This window comes from Leopardus geoffroyi, chromosome B1, assembly GCF_018350155.1.
Source record: "Leopardus geoffroyi isolate Oge1 chromosome B1, O.geoffroyi_Oge1_pat1.0, whole genome shotgun sequence".
NCBI classification, from domain to species: Eukaryota; Metazoa; Chordata; class Mammalia; order Carnivora; family Felidae; genus Leopardus; species Leopardus geoffroyi.
Window position 1 is genome coordinate 187671075 of NC_059327.1, and position 10364 is coordinate 187681438.

The following is a 10364-nucleotide window of genomic DNA, read 5'->3' on the forward strand; positions in this document are numbered from 1 at the left end:
CTGTAAAAATACCACACACTTTTGTCCGGGGTTCCATCAACAGTGAGACAACCCCATACCACAGTGACCTAGCAGATCCTGGGCCAGTATGCCATTTTGTGGGAGAAAATTGAAGAGCAGGAGTTGGCACTTTGTCTGGTTGTAGCCTTTTACATGATTTCAGTAAATGATTAAAAACTTAACTCTTTCGTTTTTGGCTTGTCGCTTTCATCAGTTACTGTGATACCTAGCCTCTCAGCTCTCTTTTTCACAGCTCAGTTGAGCTCCTGATACCACCCCGCCCCACCCCCACCCCCGTTGATGCATCCAGGTTATGAAACATAACAAGCAATATAACTAGTTCACCTCTGAAATCCCCTACTCTTGAGTTCGTCAAGGTGAGTCTTCCTAACAAGGCAGAATGGATCCTGAGCAAGACAAGAGTATGATGGGCAAATCTGACTACATGGTCTACAGAGTTAAGACTTACTAATGTGGCTTTATTATTTATTGCAATGTATGGATCAAACACATTTGTATTCAAATATAAATACCAAAACATATTTTTCATACTCAAAGAATCTTACTCTGCCACACATGAAAATGGATATATCAGAATGCTTTCGATTTCAAGAAAGAGAAAACTGAACACAAAGTGACTAACATAAGAAGAATTTACTAGCTACTCTAAATGACAGACCAAGACATAGGGCAGGCTTTAGGCACGGTTTGGTACAATGTAACCGGTCTGTGTCTCAGTCTTGCTTTCAATTTTTCACCCCTTTCTTTCTTTGTGTGCCCTTCTTATCCGTAAGTAGGTTCTGTGAATAAAACACAATGGCTTCAAGAGTTCTAGACTTCACATCTGTGGGTCATCCTATCTGAAGCAAAAGAAGGTCTTGGCTTTCTCAAAATTCCCTCTCTCTGATTAGGCCAACTCTTAAACCAATCATGGTGGTTAGAGGAGTTTATTGTTCCAACTGGCTTGGTCTAGGTCAGATGCTGTATTCTTTAAGCTGATGGCTGGAGTTACATCCTCCTAAAACCACATGATATCCCAAATAGAAGTCAGAGTCTATTGAGAAGAGGAGAATGGGTACCGGGGAGGTACGAAAAGATGGCAAATAAATTGCGCAATACAGAATTGACTGTACCTTTTTTATTTGGTCCAGAAATTAACATACAAACCACAAAGTTTATCACTACTCCTAGCTTGCTTACTTAGTACAACATTTTGCACAACCACTATTTCAGGGCCATTATTTAAAGTGTTTCTTTACAAAAAATTGCTTTGCCATCAAATTATAAAACACATCATCACTGTAATCACTGTCGGTGGTGGGCAGGGGTGCAGGGAAGACTTTAAATTTTTAAAGTACTACTGGGTGAATTAACCTAAACAAGATTATAGCAACTTCAAAAGTGTCTCAGCCGCCTCCATTCCTAAAAATAAGTTGGTGACAGGAGGTGACTTGAAACACTCAATAAACGATAGTGTCAGTTTTATGTGGGTTTAGCTGTTCAAATCTTTGAACAAAACGAGTTGCAGGTGATATGTTTGCAGTATGTCAAAGGCAAGGGGAAAAAAGGAGCAATGACAACAAAGAGAACAGCCTCAAGACCTTCCTAATGTCTTTATTAGCCTTCCCTAAACACTGAGTACTTTCTAGGGATCTAAGATCTAACAAATGAATTTATTAGCTACTTCCAGTCAGTGCTGATGGCATGGCATTTAACCAATTTTAAATTGTCATTGGTATAAAATATGTAACTTAATTGTATTATTCTTATCTGTCTAATTCATTCATACTGAAAAGAACAGAAAGGATTTCTACCTTACAGAAAGTTTCAAAGCATACCTTAGGTGCACATAAGCAAGGATGATTAATACGATCCTTCCTGGAATCTATGAAATTCAGTCAAGATGTGGCCTTTTCTCCTATAGCAACAGCTCATCTGTACATTTTCAAAAATCTGAATCAGATATATGGATGATGTTAACATCTGTAAAACAGATATTTAAACAATGTCTCAATGTGGTAGCACTGGGAATATAAAGACAAACAAGACAGTCTCTGTATTTAAAGATCTCACAGTCTACTGTTCGAGGCAGAGATGTAAGCAGAAATTAGCTCCAAGATCCCAGGAGATGGAGGGATTAGCTTTGCCTAAATGTATAAAAGGCACACAGAGGAGGTAACACTTGAACTAGATCTTAAATTATGGCTAACACTTTTATAGTTAGAAGAGAGAAGTCATGGCATTCTAAGAAGAAAGCCAAACCCAGGTTAATAAAAAGAAGTGTGGAATTTCTGGAGCAAAGGGTACTTGGATGATATCTCTGAACCCAGAATTATGTTGGAGTCTGCAAATGACACTGATTCTGAAAATGCTGAGGCTTGAGACTCAATTTTACATGAAGTGAGAGTCGATAAAGTATTTAAGAAGGGCAGTAGTGCAATTGGTTTTGCTTTTCAGAAGGATGGCCATGGTAGAGTGTGGCTATAACGATGGAGGCCAGCTAGGATAAGGTTTTAAAGTCCAGGTGAGAGATAATCAAGTTCTGGATTAAGTCCATGGCGAGAGCTCAGAAAGGAGATATTTGAATGCAGAGACGCTTCTGAGTTTACAATTAAACAGACTAGGTAGATGAGTAAGGAAGCAACAGTTAAGACGACAAAGAACACCAGATTTGCAGCCTGGAAGAGTTGGGTGGATGCCAGGTCCTGCCATTAACTTGCTTTCTGATCTCATAAGTTATTTTACCGTTATTATTATTTTTTAATGTTTAGTTTTGAGAGAGAGAGAGAGAGAGAGAGCAGAGGAGGGGCAGAGAGAGAGGGGGACAAAGGATCTGAAGTGGGCTCAGTGCCGACAGGAGACAGCCTTACATGGGGCTCAAAGCCACAACCCACGAAACCATGACCTGAGCCCAAGTTGGACACTCAACCAATGGAGCCACCCAGATGCCCCAATTTTACTCTTATTATTTATTAAGTACGTATAACCATACCTATCTAATTGGTTATTGTGATGATTCGATATAATATTTATAAGCCTCCTCCATATCATTAGTTTGTTATGATTATTCATGATGATGATGATGATTAATCAGAGTATGAGAGAGAAGGAAATCCTGGAACTCCTTCTCGGTTTTTGACGTAGATGGATGGTGTCATGGATGGTGTCATGAACTAGACAAGTGACAGAATAGGTTCTTGGAAGTAAGCATGAATTCATCTTCAGTCTCCATAAGACTCCAGGTCTAGATGTCCAGGGGACAGTTGAAAACATGGACCAAGAACTTGGGAAAGAGAGTCTATGGTTTAACATACAGATTTTAGAGCTTGTCAGTATATAAATGATTTTTTGAAGTAAAAATAGTGAATGGAATTAGTCAAAGACAGAAGAGCCAGAAAAAGCATTCTAAGAACTGAACTCATGTTAAGTGACCTTGAGCCTTGCCTTAAAAAAAAAAAAAAAAAAAGAATTATTTCTGAAGTTCTTTTAAGAAAGGTCTATCATTGGGGCACCTGGGTGGATCAGTTGGTTAAGCGATTGACTCTTGATTTTGGCTCAGGTTATGATCTCATGGTTCTTCGGTTCAAGACCCTATTGGGCTCTGTGCTGACAGAGCAGAGCCTGCTTGGTACCCTCTCTCTCTCTCTCTCTCTGTCCTCTCCCCCTTCTCACTCTCTTTCTCTCTCTCTCTCTTTCTCTCAAAAATAAATAAATGAACATTAAAAAAAAGAGAGAGAGAAATGTCTATCATTTCAAAGCTTCCACTTTGTATTAGTGTAGACTTGCTTTTTTAAAATGTATTTATTTATTTATTTATTTATTTATTTCCAGTATAGTTAACATACAGTGTTGTATTAGTTTCGGGCATACAATATAGTGATTCAACAATTTTGTTTTGTTTTTAAAATTTTTTAAGTTTATTTAATAAATAAATAAACAAACTTATGAGACAGCATGAGCAGGGGCAGGGCAGAGAAAGGGAGAAGAGACAGAATCCCAAGCAGGCTCTGCACCATCAGCATACAGCCTGATGTGGGCTCAGATCATGACCTGAGCCAAAATCGGGAGTTGGATGCTTAACCGACTGAGCCACCCAGGCACCCCTGATTTAACAATTTTGTACATCACTCAATACTCACCACAATAAGTATACTCAATATAGGCTTGCTTTTGCCTTTGGGAAATCCTTTCGGTTTGGCGTTGCCTAGAAAAAAATGTAAAGGTGGAGCCAAAGTCCTGTTCTGGAAGTTTACGCCCATAAGAAGCTAGACTAATTGCATAATGAAAAACATTGCTGTCTTTGTAAGGGGCTAAAAGGCGACTACAGAGATAGAGTGTTAACTGGCTTTCTTTATCCATGAATATCTCTCATGAAGATGTTTTTTCCCAATATGGCACAGTCTCTGGAACTTCTGGTATATACTCTTACTTAGCAACCATATCTAGTATCATGGTTTTAAACACAATGTAGATGATGATGACTTTCAAATTTTTATTCACAGCTCAAACCTTTACCCTGAGCCCCAGATTCGTATATCCTACTGCCAAATCAACACCTCCACTTTTGTGTCAAAGAGGCATCTCAAAGTCAACAGGTCTAAAACATTACTCCTGATTATTTCCCCCCCCCCCCCCTTGACAAAACTGTCTCTTCCCAGAGTTGTTTCTATCTCAGAAAATGGCAATTCCATCTTTCCAGGGGCGCAGACCAAAAATGTTAGAGTCATCCTTGATTCTAGTCTTTCTCCCCTGCTCCATATCCAATGCCTCAGTGAATATTATTACTTTGAACTTCAAAAGAATCCATTAAAGAGGGTACTTGTAGTGAGCACCGAGTAATATATGAAATTGTTGATTCGCTATATCATACAACCGAAATGAATATAACACTATATGTTAACGCTATTGAAATTAAAATAAAAACTTAATTAAAAATGTATATCCAGGGGCTCCTGGGTGGCTCAGTCGGTTGAACGTCCGACTTCAGCTCAGGTCATGATCTCACGGACTGTGAGTTCGAGCCCTGCGTTGCACTCTGTGCTGACAGCTCAGAGCCTGGAGTCTGCTTGGGATTCTGTGTCTCCCTCTCTCTCTCTGCACCCCCCCACCCCCACTCATGCTCTGTCTCTCTCTCTCTCTCTCTCTGTCAAAAATAAATAAACATTAAAAAAAATTTTTTTTTCAACGTTTTTATTTTTGGGACAGAGAGAGACAGAGCATGAACGGGGGAGGGGCAGAGAGAGAGGGAGACACAGAATCGGAAACAGGCTCCAGGCTCCGAGCCATCAGCCCAGAGCCTGACGCGGGGCTCGAACTCACCGACCGCGAGATCGTGACCTGGCTGAAGTCGGACGCTTAACCGACTGCGCCACCCAGGCGCCCCTAAAAAAATTTTTTTTAAATATATATCCAGAATCTGTAGAAGAAGCAAGGCTTTTGAAACTATTTAGCACCCCACACCATAAATAGCCACAGAAGTATCGATAGCCATTAACAAGACCCCACTAATATCCTAACTGATCTTGTGTTGATAGGATGCTTCTGACGCGGCTCCCACTGATTCCCCCTCCTGGTAGCTATGTCCTCCTGTAATCCCCTCCCTTTAAATGTGGGCTGGACTTAATGACTTACTCTTAACGAATCAAACATAGTAAAAGTGATGGGATATTACTTCTGTGACTAAGATACAAGACTGCCTTCTATTGTGCTGAGATTTCTCTCTTTGTTCTTCATGCTAGCTAGCTCGGATGGTTAGGACTACCCGGGATGGCACTGTGGACACCTCCGGTCATCAGCCAGCAAGGAACCGAGGCCCTCAGTCCAACAGCCCATAATAACTGAACTCCACTCACAACTCTGAGTGAGTTTGAAGGTAGATCCTGCCCCACTTGACCTTGAGATTACTGTAACCCCAGCCAACACCTTGACAGTAACATTGTGAGGCCCTAAAGCAGAAACCTAATCCATGGCTCAATTCTTGAGCCATAGAAACTATGTGAAACCGAATGTATGTGTTTAGCTCACTAAGTTTTGAGGCAATTTGTTACAGGGCAACAGCTAACACCTCTCTCCCAAGTCAATTCTGAAATAGCAGATGACTTTTTTTAAAAGTCAAGGCACTCCTCCACTTAAAATCTTTCAACAGTTTGCAATCTCACTTGGAGTATAAGCAAAAACCCTACAATAGCTTCACATGGCCTCCTGACTTTTGTTGGGCATGCAAGCATTCTCCTTTTTCAGAGTAGTTACACTTGCTCATCTGCTTGGGAGACTTTTCTCTAGTAGCCACATGGTTTGTTCCTTTCCTTTTTTTCACCTCTGCTCAAATGTCTCCTTATCAGTGAGACCTTCCCTGATTACCCTATAAATTATCAATGACTTCCCTCCCTGATACTTCCTATCTTCCTTCCTTACTTTATCTTTCCTAGCATATGACCTACACCTTTTCTTGGATACTTGTGTATTGTCCTTCTCCCCTTGCTAAAAGAAAAGCTCTAGGAAGAAAAGGACTGACTTATTCATTGCTGTATCTCCAGCACTGGAACAGAACTTACTACATAGTAAGCTCTCAGTTTGTTGAACAAATGAGTGAACTTCTGGTTCTTTAGCAGTGGAGTTGGTACATTTCAAAGTTGTAAATGTTTGGGCACCTGGGTGGCTCATTTGATTAAACATCTGACTCTCGACTTCATCTCAGGTCATGATTGCATGGCTCGTGAGTTCCTGCCCCACAGTGGGCTCTGTGCTGACAAAGCAGAGGCTGCTTGAGATTGAATCTCCTTCTCTCTCTGCCCCTCCCCCGCTTGCTCTCTATCTGTCTCTCAAAATAAATAAAAATAAACTTAAAAAAAAAGAAAGATGTAAATGTTTAATGGGAGAAAAACAAGGATGGGACAGAGCCCTACTCAGGAACTATATAGCAAACAATACACAAAACGCCATAGGAATATGAATTGCTATTAACAACCTACCATTGGTTAGGATAGGAAGCAAAATTATAATTTAATGCTATTATAAGCTAGTAATTTTTCACATAAAGAAAAAAATCTGTTCCATAATCACAGACTGTACCCCTAACCTTGGCTAATCATCTTGCAAATGCATGCGATTAGTCACAATGGATAATGTGAAAGGGAGTGCCAGTAGCTCAGGCAGCACAATCCATCACCAACACAGGGGAAATAACTCAAATTTCGTGTCCTACTAATGGCGGGTCAGTAGCATCAATTTTGTATTTGAAGGGCAATCCAAACCAAATTCCCTAAAATGCACCAAAATTTTGATAACTCCTCTCTGCTAAAATGAACATCATCTAGCAAAACAACAGATTTAACATTGAAAGAAAGTGCAGCAATTGGGAAAGCAAGCGAATTAAAAGCATAAGAACAAATCATGCAAGGCAATCTTGTTGGTTGTTTTGATAGAACGTCTAAATATATGGCTATTTAAGGGAACAGTATTTTATCAAAATGTCAGAAAACCTTACTCATTTTTTATGGAATCTAACAATTTGGCTCAAATCTCCCTTCAGTACAAAAACTGTATACTGAAAATGGGTCAAAGGTACAATATATGGCCCTGTGCGAAATTACCATCACATCAATCCTATGATATAATGTTTTAAGACCGGAAGATGAATATAAAAGAGTAAGAAGAACCTCTAAAAACAGTCAGGAAAGCAAAAAGCTAAGTACATTAGGTTATCAAAAGACATTAGAGATGACAGAAAGGGATTTTTCAACTATTTGGAGCTAGAGGAAAAAAAAATAATGGGATAGGCTTACCATTTAAAGAATATAATGCTAACAGGTGATAGAACACTAAAATATTTCTATTCGGTCTCCTTCAAGTTGAAAAGGTCCAATTTAAAAAAAGGAATTATAGCCCAAGATAGTTGAGAAGATAGTAAAAAAGGGCACATAACCACTTTAAGTGAATTTAAGTCTGTAAGACCAAGCCAATTACATCTTCAGAAGCTGAAAGAATTTGTAGATGGGACCTCAGCACCACTATTTGGTATGAAGAAAGGAGTAGAAGCCAGGAAATTGAAGGTGGCTCCATGTTCCTCTTTTTAATAGGAATATTGGAGTGTTTTGTTTTGTTTTAAGTAGCAGACATAGATTGTAGGCAAAATCTAAGAGTGGATTTATTAAGCATATGCATTTCAAACATCTAGGAAGTAATGTAGGGATGGTTGTGCACTAATAAAGGTTTACAAACACAAGGTCTAAACTAAACTCATTTGCATTCTTGTTTTGATTGGGTTTGTTGCTTGTTTTCTTTTTAGGTTCAGATTTGCTAAAAAGAGCTCCTGAGCTTTGGAGGTAGGGAACTGAATATGGATTTCAATCCTGGCCTTACCACTTTCTTCCTGGGAGATTGTGGGGAATTCTCTCCCTTTTTCTGCCTGTCTTGTTTACTCATAACACTGCCTCAAGGAGCTGTTGTAAGGGTCTTGTAGGCTGATCCGAGTGAAGCGCCTCGCATAACTTTTGACACACACTTGACTTGGTATTAAGTGTAAGTGGAAATTCTCCATTTCTCTGCTTCCATATTCCTTTTTCTCAGTGCAGTCCCTTTGCTCTTTTGGAGCTAGCCTATTTAAAGGATGTGTGCTTTCGGGTTGCCTTCTGTGCTGAGCAGAAAGCTTACCCAGGCAGTTTCAGCTTATGCAAAGGGGAGGCATAAGATTGCCCAACACTGCCTATATAATGACCTACTGAGGTTATCAGAAAGCCCCAGTGGCCACAGATTGAACCCCCTTCTTCAGTTTTATCAACAATAAAGCTGATCCTCTGATCTCGGGGCACCTGGGTGGCTCTGTCGGTTAAGTATTCCAACTTTGGCTCAGATCATGGTCTCATGTTTATGAGGTGGAGCCCGGTGTCAGGCTCTCTGTTGTTAGCACAGAGCCCGCTTAGGATCCTCTATCTCCCCTCTCTTTCTGCCCCTCCCCAACTTGTTCTCTCTCTCTCTCTCAAAAAATAAATAAACGTTAAAAAAAAAAAAGTTGCTACTTTGATCTTCATCCCAACTTTTGTCTCACTATCATTGGGGGAAAAATTGGGGGTTCGGGTGAAGAAAACAGTGTTGTCAGCCAACTGGAACCCCAACAAAGATGATTAACAACAATGATGAGAAAATTAGTAAACTGGGATAATTCTTACATATTTTACACTTGGATCGCAGTTCCTTAAATGACAAAATCTTTGCATTCTTTTGAAGAAGATGGTTAAATGTATGGTGGTTAAATAAGTAATAAATTATATACCAAAAGAGCCTCGATTTAATAATACTTCATGTTTCCTTAGCACTTAAGGAACCCTGGATACTTAGCTAAATGCTTCATGTGTATCATCTTATTCTTCTCTAACAGCCACTGGATGCAGATACTGAAATTCTCCATTTTACAATTGAGGAAACTAGAGCTCAAAGGTTAAGTGATTTGCCCAAAGTCACACAGTTAAGTGGAAAATCAGGATACAGCCTCAGATCTGTGTAATTCCAAAGCTCGTATGCTGACCCAGGGTTTGGCAGACTACATAGCACAGGCCAAATTCGGCCTGTTGCCTATTTTTACAAGTAAAGCTTTATTGGAACTGCCACGCATGTTTGCTTACATATTGTCCATGGCTGCTTCTGCACTGCAATGGCAGAGTCTAGCGGTTGTGACAGAAAGCACATGGCCTGCAAAGCAGAGAACAGTTACTATCAGTGTCTTTATGGAAAAGTTTGCAAACCTCTGCTCTAGTAGAAACCATTCTGTAATGTTCTTTCAATTGAGTATCTTGCCAGTTTCCATCTCGTGCATAATTTCCATCTCATGACTCAAATCTGGCCCCTCACTTAACACTGGGTGATGAGATAAAAGCTGGGGGGCTTTCGGGTGTACTCTTTTATTCAGAAACTAAAATGTAATAAATGACCCAATGGCCCCCATAGTGTTCTTTTTTTTACTATTTTTTCCTCCCTGGAGTTTCAGCATTGTTCTCAAATCACTGTAAATCCCTTAAGTGGTATCTCTTGACAGTCCCGGATTTGACCTTTTGGAAGAATTAAGACAATTCCTAATCAATACAACTATTCCTAACCACATTCAGGGTTTTTTCACTTTATATTAGGAAAAATTCAAATAGACACAAAATATATAGAGTGAACGGTTAAGTCAAATTCCATACGTCCATCACCTAGGTTCAAAATTATTATCTTTGAGGCTAATTTTATCTCATCTATACACTTTATTTCCCCCAGTCCCCACCCCCAAGCCATTTAAAACACATTGCAGACATCATATCATTTCAGCCATAAATACTAAAAGTGGTTTTCAACACAGACCAATAGGTTATCAGTAATAAAAACTATAT